The sequence below is a fragment of the Camponotus floridanus genome, unplaced genomic scaffold, assembly GCF_003227725.1.
Source record: "Camponotus floridanus strain SB8 unplaced genomic scaffold, Cflo_v7.5 scaffold4, whole genome shotgun sequence".
NCBI classification, from domain to species: domain Eukaryota; kingdom Metazoa; phylum Arthropoda; class Insecta; order Hymenoptera; family Formicidae; genus Camponotus; species Camponotus floridanus.
This window is the reverse complement of record NW_020229547.1, coordinates 527,818-540,216: the sequence shown is the minus strand read 5'-3', so window position 1 is coordinate 540,216 and position 12,399 is coordinate 527,818.

Sequence of the window (12,399 nt, the reverse complement as noted above, 5' to 3'; positions counted from 1 at the left end):
TTCATTTAAAACGTGTTTAAATGAATATTTAAAATGTGTTTTTTTCAAGTATTCTCGCGTATATGTCGGCGTATGTGTCGATCGCTTAAAGCAGCCAAGAGTCAACTGTTGCGTGCAAGTTAAGTCTTTATATCTGATTTCCACAAGCTTTTTTTTATACCTTTCTATCGACGTGGCACACAACTGGCCGCCGCAACATCGCATGCCGGTTCAATATACGCAACGATAACACTCGTTGTCTATGTAGCGACTATGAACACGTGAGGTTTAGAATTTATGCGAACTCAATGTGTAAACTATGTTGATTAAGGAAAATATGCGGTATTAATTGTGGCATACTATCAAAATTATACGAATTTTCGGGGTGTAATCGATCACGCGAAATGACAATGCTATTCGACAAAGATTTTTGCAAAATACATATCGAGAATTGTAATTTAACAAGACAATTGACCCCGAGAAACTAGGGTTGCAATATTTTTGCCATGTGCTCACTGTTCATGAAATTGAGATTTTAAAGAAGTTATGAAAAATCAATATGCGAAATATATACGCGTTACGTGCTCTATTTCACGTAGAGGACAATAAATATTTGATATATTTCCTTGAAAATTTTATCTTACGTGAAAATCATTTTCAATAAATTTTTGATGATCGCAGAATTGATGATGGTCTTTATGGGATAGTTTTTATTGATTGATTTTTCTTGAAAGTTCTATGCTCGAAGAATGACTCGATAATAAAACTTAGTAAGTACATATACGGAATATAATGCTGTTTCATAGACTCACTATGGTGTGACTTTGGGATTTTCACTTTTCTAAATTATCGATCCAGTTGGCATATAGAGAGAGACGTTGCCGTGAATTTATTTCCTAACATTCTCTGCTTCTGAAAAATAAATGATCATGTAGTTAGTTACCGACACATGGCGTGCAATATTGCGTGAAATGAAACTTTCGTCGTATGTAGTCGAGTGACGACCTGCTACACACAGGCATAACGATTACATTTGCTAATGAGAATATAACTTATCAAATAATTTATTTAAATTGTGTTCGACAATTTCGCGTGCGCGTGTGTTATTTCGCACGTATATTACAATAACATTTAAAATTTTACATATTTTATTTTATTTTTTATATACAATCCGCTAATTTACAATCGATTTAAATACGATTACACATTAACTTGGAATACATTAAAATGTATTTAATGCTAATAAAAATGAATAAATGCATTCGTTATGTATGTGTATGTATATATATATATATATATATATATATATATATATAGAGAGAGAGAGAGAGAGAGAGAGAGGGAGAGAATTAATTTAATTTTTAATATTTTTATAATTGTGACAAATAAGTCTTTTAAATCTCTCTCGTTCGTCATCTCTCAAAGTTTTAATAGGATGGAATTTAATAAAAAAAAAATATTAACTTGAAAACGTGAAAGTTTCGTTATCCATTGAGATATCATTGTATTTATAAAGATAACATATTTTAAATTTGTACACGTACCATTTTTTTTCCTTTCTCTTTTATAAAACGACATAATGACATCTGTCGATCCCATTCCAGAGTATCGATAATGTAGCTATGTGTCTGTGTATTTTCACGAGAAAATATATTTGAAACACTGCCGAAAGAGGGATGGCTCTACGCGAGACGAGCGCAAACAACCTTGTGCACATATTTTCTCACTTCTTAAGGTAATTTTGCTCGCCGGGAGAAGCTTATGCTTCGCTCCTGGCGTGAAAATATGCTTTCGCGACCGCAACATTCGACGCCAGGTTTTCGTAAAATTTACACACCTCGAATTTTCGTATCTCTTCGGAACCTTATACACGCATTAACATAATGTTATGTGCAATAGCGGATTTAGAACATTTCGAACCCAAGACAAGGTATTCCGAGCCCTTCGAAAAAAAGTAAAAGAAATCAGATGAATTTTATATAGCTCTGTGTATATATGTATTTCACATCTCATAAATATTTTAAATTAAAGTTTATAAAAAAATTGTTATATATAATGTTTTAATGTTTCTTATTGATGTGTGGCCGAGAAACGGGCCTTATAGCTTTATTATCTAGACCAAAGATTGCATCTATTATTACGGGTCATTATTATCAGTGAATATAGATACATTTTCTAAATGGCGTTTCCTATTGTTGCACTGTGATGTAACAAACGTGTGTTACTTGTTTTAACAATTGGCAACAATAAATTCTAGTATTATCAATCAATCGAAAAGTATTTTAAATTAAAACGCTAAATAGAACAAGTATGCATGTATGTGTGAGAAAAAAAGAGAGGAAGAATAACATTATTATTAAAAGACAAAGTGTTAATTATGTCGAATTCGTAGAGTTTTGTATACAAACAGTATATTGTGTATGGTGACATTCATACGTTATAATAAAGACACAATTAAGTGATACGAGATAAACTAATTGTGAATTTTGTTAATGGCGCGCCTGATAATATAATGATATAAAGTAGTATGATGAATAAAAAATGCAGAAAAGAGAAGACAGTTGTTCGCAATAACTTTACACATTGATAAGCATTTTTTACAAATTCAAGATACGTGCAATAAATTAATTATCGTTATATTATATAGTACGCCATTTGTTAATTTTTGTATCTCGATAAAAAAGAGAAATGAATTCTTATATAATCCCCGAGACATATTCTTTTTAAATAGAAAAGATTCCATTAATTAAAAAAAAATGACGTAAACGGTCAAAAATTAGGAGCAAAATTTAAAGAAAAGGATGTATTCCTTAAGTATTCTTAAGCCAATTTACACAATTCGTATCTTATATAATAATATTTAAGCACATTTTTTTAAATCTTACTTAAATCAACTTTAAATATACATGTGACTGCCAGATGAGGTTAGGATGATTTTAAGAATTAATTTAATTCATGATTCGTGATGCCATTCTCTTCAATCTATTAAAGAGAATTAAGCACATACATATCTCCAATAATATTTAATATAACATCTAATTATATACAATTACGTAAATTGATATAAATCTGCGTTATTATTGAATGAAAATATTTGAATTCGGATAAGTATAAATAGGGATAGTCGGAAATTTTGTTGGAGATTCTCTAGATTGCCCTAGTTTGTTATTTCAGAAAAAAAAGAATCGCTGTATCGCACCTAATTCAATTTCCTTAATTTTACAATTACAGTTTTAAAGTAAGAAAAGATTAAGAAATAAATTCGAGATAAAAGCTTACTGAGAATAAATACAAGAATAATACGTTTATTTCCTTAAAAAAGAAAATCTGACACTTCTAAACACGAGGAAAGACTTTGAAATATCAACATAATGCGCCGAGCCTGGCCTTAAAAATTGCACTTTGTACAATTAGAGTGCGTGTTACAAGTCGCATTGCCGTGGTTCGTAACTGTGTATGCTCAGTGTTAACGCCAGTAATAACATTAATGAGCAACTCTTTAATGCTTGTTCCAACAAACGGCTCGAGCACGCGAATCCTGCGAAAAAATCCTCACCATAAATTGTTAGTTCTTTTAATAGACCGTGTACGCTAACCCGTACGCTAATTATGTGCCATTCTTATCACCTGAAATGGACAGCTAAGATTTTTTAATCCCTTTATCAATTTTATATCTTTTATCGTAGATTTGAAGCGCTCAAAAAGAGAGAGCGCATATTTACGCATATTTTCTATTGCAGACAATAAAACTTTCAGTTTTAATGATAAGACCGATGATATCGCAGCTATTGTTTGAAACAATAGTATTGCGTACATATGCGCTCAATCGAAAAGATATCACATACACTTGCACGTATCATCGCGACATATATGAGACCTGAAAACTGAAAACCAAATGGATAGAGGAAATCTAAATTTTTCGAAAATATCGCAGAAAAGCGATATTTTCGAAAGTTGCCAATGAGATTGTTTTACAAAGTTTTTAGATTTGACAAAATCTCTCTTGCAATTTTTATACATTTCTCGCATATCCAAATGTTCACACACATATCCATATAGCTACATATCCAAGTAGTTTCGAAGCATCCTAGTTCGGAACGAATTTTACCGCGAATTAACTCGAATGAAAATCTGAATATGTCTTCGGACCAGAATCGATGCGATGTTGGCAACCTAAAAAGTGAGCAGAGAATGTTATTGTATATTCTGCGTGCGCGCGTGTACACATTTTCATTGTGTATGTGTACGTTTGTGTGTGATTTGCGTATAGATCGAGCGCTCGTGTGTACGTAAGGAATCGGACCTAGTTTATGACCCTTAAAACGAGCCCGCCAGAGAGGGCAATCACTTTTAAGGATATTAACGATGTACAAATGTGTAATTTAGTGTTGCAGGAAGAATCCGTCTAATGGCGTGGTGTATGACGAATAAGAAAAATAAACCAGAAAAAGTATATAGAAATATTTCTTTTATTTTACGAAAGAGAATGTGAGAGACGAGGAGCATGCATACGATTGCGACCGTTTAGAAGGCATAGACGTATCTATATTTCCAATTACACACTTTTTTGAAGGTATACATAATAGAGCAGAACTGTTCCACGACGGAAATTATTGGTAAAGAAAGGAAAAAAAGAGCGAAGAGAATGAGAGTGAGAGAGAGAGAGAGAGAGAGGGCGTAAAAAATACGCTGTTATAAACTCACATGTACGGTAAAATCATGTGCTATAACGACAATTGTCGAAATAAAATTCTTTTCGATCGAATCAATGGTTTTGTTCTTTTTACCTTATAAGTTTGTATTATGTAAAAATGTTGTTTTTCTGAAATTGAAAAATTATTAAATTACCATGAAAGAAAATATAGTTTTGTTTATAACATTAGTATAGTTGGGTTAAATAAGCTAAAAGTATAATAGAATATAAAAATAAATAACAAACCTCCAATTTATAAATAAGTATTAGAAAATATTTATTAATACGGTTTTTACATAAATTCATTTATAAAATTTATAAATGAATATTAAACTTATTAATACTTATTAAATTATATCTTATTAAATTTATACAATCTATTGAAAAAAAGTTAAATTTAATCCCTAAACTTCTAATAGAAATAAAATAACGGGGAATGTTTCAATCAATGTAAAAATTAAAAAATATAGTTATTTTTACTTATATTCACGAATAAAATATTTATTTGATCGACTTAAATATTTCGAATGAAAGGATTACAGGATTTACTATTGCATTAAAAATTTATAACTTGCTTTCAGATTTTTTACGAAAAACTTTATTTTTAGCATTTAATTATTATTCTTAGAATTGAAATAGTTATGCTTTAGTAGCGAGAGAGATTGTAAATATTATACATATATCGTTTAAAAAATTTTTATAAATTATTTGAAAATATTGTTGTAAAATATTATGATACATGTACATCGGAAGAGAGAAAAATCTCGTCAATTCCACGTTGCACTCTCTGTACATCATAAATATTTATCGAGGATTTAACACTACAATCATTTTCATATATTTATTTTCTATCGCGTTAATAATAATAAATGTCCGCCTATATATTCGTGATATATCGTTATTCTCATCATTGCGTTTATTCATTGACATTAAAAGGGGGAATTCAACGAGACATAGGCGAACCGACGATCATGAGATTTCAAGTGACTGTCAAACAAACTCCCGGAACGAGGAGCGGTGAGATAGATCGAAGACAGGACGATGGTGCTCTTGATGTTTGACGAGGAGAAATCCCCAATCCGTCATTATTATAAGCGGCACTTTATCAATAGAAAGAGGGTCATCTCGTGTCAGATCAATTCGCTTGCATTTGTCAAAGTGAGAAATTATGATGGGTTTTGCGTATATACATCATGTGAAAGGATCGCGTGAAAATTCAATTGGAAAGTATCTCGCGGCATAGAATATACGAGTAATACACGAAGAGAGGGATATGCTCAATATAGTTTGATATATGTAAAGATAACGAAAGAGAAAATCAATAAAACGAGAGAGAATTGGCGAATAAAGGAAACGTCATACTGGGAAATCTAGGCTCGGAATTATATCTACAATTCTGTATATATCTAATTATGTAATCGAAGTTTTGAATCGTGAACTATGAATAATTGTTAAATCTGAATAATTGTTAAATCTGTCAGTTGCTTGCACGCACAAAAACGGAGTACATTTCATTGAATTTTATAAATACTCATTTCACGAAGATGGAAAGTCTCTCTGTATTATGCAAGATATTAAATTGTGCCTACAATTGATCGCCAGATTCTGTCGCCAAACTCTGAGTGTCTGAAATTGATTTTAAGCAAATGTAGATACGCAATTCGACATGGCAAGAACGTTCAATGATAGCGTTCGCCGGATTCCTGGTCGAAAACGACGCAACCTGATTGAAACCTGAACGGCCGAATTGCATCTGGCGACACGGGTGTTGCATTCTGAAATTTCATATCCAACAATCGCGTTATAGCAACAATGCCTTGATTGGTATCATTCTATCTGCGCCGTCTGTCCCGCGCGTTTCTATTTGTAACAAAAAATCAATATATCCGCATGATGCTCTCTCTCTGCCTTCTCCCGCCCCCCCAACCCGTCTACCCCATTCCCACTCTCCTTTGCTTCCGATCTTGATATGGGTGGTGGAGAGAGTTATTCTTCATCCGTATATGTGTACCTCTAACTGGATGAACGCGTTGTCGGGACACAAATGCGTGAGCTCGTGTTTTAGCCCTGGATTTAACCATATCGTGCGTGCATATCCACGCTTTTTTCGAGTGAAATAGCAGAACGGATATAAAATCTGCCACTGCACTGTGTGGCGATGAAAAAAAGAGGGAAAGAAAGGAAAAAAAAACGATATGATTTGAAAGGGTAATCGGTTATTATTTTCTGTACTACTGTGATGTAAATGATCGATCGCGCGTGTTAAAGAGAAATACCGTTTACGTCTATGAGACGAAGAAGTTATTGTTCACGATGTTAACCACAACACACAATATTATTGCACTCATAACGGCAACTCATATTGTATTTGTATTTGCGAGAGAAATGTCGCAATAACGCGATTAATGTCGCTTGATTCGCAGTAAATATATATCGCGAGGCAAATCATATAATGAAGGTAATTATATTTCGAGTACAGTACATAATGAGATTATCATACAATGAATTATACGAGCTGTTAATAACATTGACAGATTATAAGAAAAAAACTTTCTTTTACATATTTACAGTGTGAAACCGTGTTTTGTGTATGTTATTTAATCCACTTTGCAATAAATTAATGTTTGTACATATATTTTATTAATTTATCTCCTTGAAAAAACTTTAAGAGATTAACATTTCTTTGAAAATTACAAATCATAATAACTACGAGGTATTCCGCACTGTATCTGTTATATTCTAATTTCTAATTTCGAACGAGGTCGTTGCTCGCGTTTTGCCATTATGCCGAGATCTTGGCAGCAATTTCAATTTCACAGCGAGATATGCAGGGAAAAAATGCATATGCTACGTCGTTTCTATGCGTCAAGTATGCATTCGGGCGCAGTTCATGGACCATCTCGAAACGGTATTATTACGCTTTAGCATACAGCCCAACGAGGGTAAACACGCGTGTGCACACGCGAATTAACGGACGTACCAGGAAAAAACATCATTTTATTTTCCCGAACCGTAATCACAGATTCAGCCGGAGCTTGAAAGTGCGTATCGGAGGGTCTTCATAATGCAACTACCGTGAGCTATTGCGTTGGCCGCAATTCTTTCGTCTCATATATTTTAGGGATTCTTCAGGGATAATGTAATGCATGTATACGTTCACGTTATCTAGAGATGCAATTCCTGCGTATACATATGCATTTCCTTATGCTAATATAAAATTTCGGATACCTTTTGCATCAATATCACATTTTACATTAAATCTGATTCCTACTATAATAAATTTCTCTTCTTTTACAATAATAAAAATTGATAATAATAAAAATTTAATTAAAATATTTGCATAAATTTTGTTTGCAGCCACTGTCTTCTCATTTGAGAGAGAAAGTTCGACTTTGAAGAAATAATAATGAGTAGATTCGGAAATGATAGAAAAAAATTGGTTATAACAACAGATGAAATTCTTTGCGATTTGCTCTCGTGCTTAAATCGCTCGCTATTCTTGCTCAATCGGACTCTATGTTAATTAGATGCGAGCAAAAATTGCACAAACGACTGGCAATTATTGTTTACGCGCATCGGTCTTTTTCACACTCTCGCTAAACTTGGAGCGCCGCCGCTCTCTAACTTTACCTCGAATTTACTTCATGCAATTATCCATGGGTCTGTTCTTGAAATATCGCGTTTTCCACCGCGTTTTGCTTTTAATTTCGTGCCGGGTCTGCACCGCTTGGCCGCGGTTATCCTTGGAGAGCGATATTCATTTTATTAAACGTGCGTGCGCCCGGCATCGCGATGTGCGAGAAAAAAAAAGGAAAAAAAAGAAAGAAAAAGTAAAACGGAAAAATGAGAGAAAAGAGGAGGAAAATTTAAATGGGAGCGAGTTCCTTCCGCGAGACTCTTCCAACCCCCTATTTTATTGTCCGATTAAATTCGCGTGTTCGTAATTCGCACGTTACTACGTAATCTAGGATGGTTCGCGGTCTTGTATAGACTGATTCGCGATTGAAGATATCGCGTCACTCGAGGAAACCGCTTTCTGAACCGTCCAGATAAAGCTGGAGCACCGCTGCAATTAGATCTCGAGTAAAACCGGCCAAGTTTTTGAGCGCCAAGTTTGAGTATCGTTAATTGGCAAATGCTGCGGCCTGCTGTGCTATCGTAAACGTCGTGTATACCTTCTAAATGCCTTTCCCTCTTCTGGGTCACTCGCAAAACCCGCGGATCCGCGATACGATAAAGTTTGTGCTTCGAAACCAATTTAAGAGGCGAAACTTACACGGCAATATCGGCCGAAACTTATTCAAGCATGTCAAGGCCATTTTTTTCACACAGCGAATCCATTATATAAACCTGCTTAATGCACAAAGTGATTGTCCATGCCAAAAATATTATACGCGCTAATTACCTAAATAATTAAAGTAAACAGCGTAGCGCTAAATGACCCGCGCATTAAGGTCAATTTCATTTCTTACACCTATCCCTTTGCTTAATCTCTAGAACAAATGTTTGTTTTTAAAGATAGGGATCGAGTGTAGTTAAATGCTTAATTTTAACTTCAAATATTATTCGGATGATTATGATTTCATATATTGAAATATTTCAACGGGATTGTCCTTGAAGTCAAACTTTCACCATTTTAAAAACATATATGACATTATTTTATATAATATTACATTTTACTAAAATATAAAAGTAACAATTGCTGTAAAGTAGCACATGAAAATTTCTCGAAAATATCTATGGATTCCACTGTACTCTGCGATATTTCCATGTACAAATAATATTTACAGACATCATTGCGCCTAGCTTCCAGCGTGGCGATAAGCGAGCGCGATGGTAGAGTAGGAGGATGAAAAATCCCGTTTTAAAATCCGCCAGGAGCCGTACCTGTAAATTAAACTTTAATCAAAAATTCCCTCAAGAGCAAAGAGACGAGTTACGTTCTTGTGGTGAACCATGGATCCTTTGGGCATACCACGGAAAAAAGATCCTCATCAGAGGTATGCTTGTAGCATCTTTATCGTATTTAAATTTTGCGGCGATAAGGACGTCACAAACGTCGCGCGCGAATTATTTTTGCCACGATGTTCAAAATACGTTCTCAGAAATATTGATATCTAATATATATATATATATATATATATATATATATATATATATGGATTACGTCACTCCAAATTACCGCACGCGGTTGGTCCATTAATTCCATTTTCTCTAATAACTACATCGAACCCACGGGCATGTCCCGCTCGCATCCGAAATCGAATCATGCCGCGCGTCGGCAGTCAATCCATCGCGTCAATTTCTAAGTGATTGCGTGTCGATACGCTCGATTAGTCAGTCGAAATTCGGTGACAGCTTCGCGATGGGATGTGCCAAATCGATGACAAAAAATTTCAAGTCAATTCAATTATCTGGAGAATATGATGCCTTTAATTATATACCTATCGAAATTTCGGTACCTCATCTATATAAATGTATTGTATCTTTTATAAATATTACTATATATATATATATATATATATATATATATATATATATATTAACTAAAAAGATTTTACATTTGTAAATTGTATATATAAAAATTTTACTCAGAAGAGAAATCAGTTGTCTTTGAATTTTACAAATCTAGGGCAGTTCTTGTAATTACAATTATAATTATAATCAACTATTTAACACGGATATTAAAATCCAATACAAATTTAATTTACATTTAATTGATTTAAATTAGCAAAACGATTAACAATATATATGTAATCTTTTTTAATTAATCACGTAGTCGAAGCTTACGTCATATTGGCTCAGAACAAGAAATCATCCATTTTGCATTTCGCATGATTTTCATCGGGCGGTACCGTTTAACGGGTTGAAGAAGTTTGCGCAAACGATTAAAATTACTTGAAATTGCCGAACGCGGAATAGCGGCTGGGAGAAGCCAGCGGAAACGGCACGGCAGCGTACTACGTTAATACAGATGTATGAATTACTGTCACGTACCGCGAAGGTTTTCTGTACGCGATGCGTAATTTGTACCGCTGCCTGCGCTCTGTCGTGAGATGAATAAATCATTCGCCACTTATCACGCAGAAACTTTCGAACATTCACACACGTATACAACATACACACATATATATATATACACACACACACACACGCTGCGTCGCTGATCCTGCACGTTGGTCGCTGCAGAGTCATATGTAATACGCGCAGTTTAGCTGCAGTTTACCTATTCCCCGAGAGCCCTTTTTCTGCTCGACTTTCGAACGTAGATATATATATGTATGCGTATATATGTATATGTGTGTAGGTAAGTATATATACGACGAAAAGGACGACGTAACATCTAAACGACGATTTATCCTAGGACCCGTCTCGAACGACGCTAGATATTATTCATCTGAGAATCTCTCCCCGACCCAACGGAGACTCGACGGGTTGCTTTTCTACACGAGAGACGAGAGGAAAGGACGAAGACGGATTTCCGACGAGTCGCTTGAGGGATTAAAATCTTCTTTTGAAGAACGTTGCTAGCGGACGCCTTTTAAACCGCAACGAGCGCAAGTTTATTTCACGTGTCTTGTGAAAATATTAAAATAATAATAGTAATAAAAAGTTGATGATAAAAGCTAACTAATTGAAGTTTGATCCGATTATAGATATTTTGGTTTTGCCCCGAGAGAAATTAAAATTGATCTAAAAAGATTTTCCAGAGAATACTTGACTCGCACGATAAACTTTTACAGTTTATTATTTTGGATTTTTATCAAAAGTTTCTTCTGTGATTTAATAATAATGAAGGGAAAAATGCACAAAAAATAAAAGTTTTTATTATATATGCAAATTTAACATGCATAAAAAATATCCATTATATATAAGAGAAAATAATAAAGATACATTATTGTTATATCGTTGAAACAGTTTATATCGTAGTGAATAATGATAACAACGAGACGTAAAACACAATTAAAGCCAAAAATATCCTATTTCATCCTATCTCATAAAATTGCAATAGTGCACACTAAATAGTATACATTACGTTTATTAATTAAAGACTGGACACAAAATGGTAGCATTTGGCGAGCTAATAAATTCTAAATGCATTAAGCTTTTGGAGCTGAATTGTGTCCGCAATCTGAATTAAAGCGCTAAACTCAGGTTAATCCATTGTTATCTTCTCTAAATAATCGATTGTACTTATATATACAGAGATAAAAAAGGGAGAATACGAATAATATATAACTCATAAACGTTAATTACATAACCTTGACGTTTTATTTTCTTTGACAGTCAATTAAGCTCGTATTTATCAACACAACCCTATTATGAGGCGACACGCGATTCTCGAATTTCCGGTCCGCGATAAGGGAAGGAAAGTGTCTACGGCACGTGGTGCAGACGCCGTGACAAGTGTAAATCACGGGGGGAACCGCGCGCGCGAGAGTTCGACTTGTCAGTAGTTCGCCAGTAGCGAGCTGCGAAATCGACGATGCAGGGCAACGATGCTGTGCGGGATGAAAGAGGGAGGGAAGAGAGGAAGGAAGGAAGGAAGGAAGGAAGGAAAGAAGCAAGAACAAAAAAAAGAGAATGCGCGTGGGGCACACGTGTGGCCCATTCGTTCTGAATCCTCTCGCCGCCACCCGGTGTGGGTTTCGCAAAGGGGGTGCCGGACGAAGCAGAAGAAGAAAAAAAGGCGGAGGGTAGTCACGCTCCAGAGGCATTTTTCAGAA